Source organism: Arachis duranensis, chromosome 10 (genome assembly GCF_000817695.3).
Source record: "Arachis duranensis cultivar V14167 chromosome 10, aradu.V14167.gnm2.J7QH, whole genome shotgun sequence".
Lineage (NCBI taxonomy): Eukaryota > Viridiplantae > Streptophyta > Magnoliopsida > Fabales > Fabaceae > Arachis > Arachis duranensis.
In genome coordinates, this window is record NC_029781.3 from 101,047,429 (window position 1) to 101,047,826 (window position 398).

Below are 398 nucleotides of genomic sequence, written 5' to 3' on the forward strand. Positions count from 1 at the left end.
AAATATGTATTATTTTTCATAAAAAAATTGATAATGTAATAATAAAAGATATAAATTAATTTAAGAATATAAAAATTGAATTTATTTGACAAAATTCATATGTATAATAAAATAATTCCTGCTAGAATGAGTAATTAACATATAAAGCAAAATAATCCTTTTTTTTAATAAAATATGTTATAGTTTAGCGAATAAGAATTATTATTTTGATTCTAAATTTATTCAATTAAAAAATAATACTCCACAGTTCACTCTTTCATTAATTTATTACTATATTTCATCACAAATTAGGAAAAAAATAAAATTAATATATGTCTTAAAATATATATTAAGATTATTAATTTTTTTACAAAAATGATATAATTTAAAATTTTAAGATATTTATTAAAATAAAAATT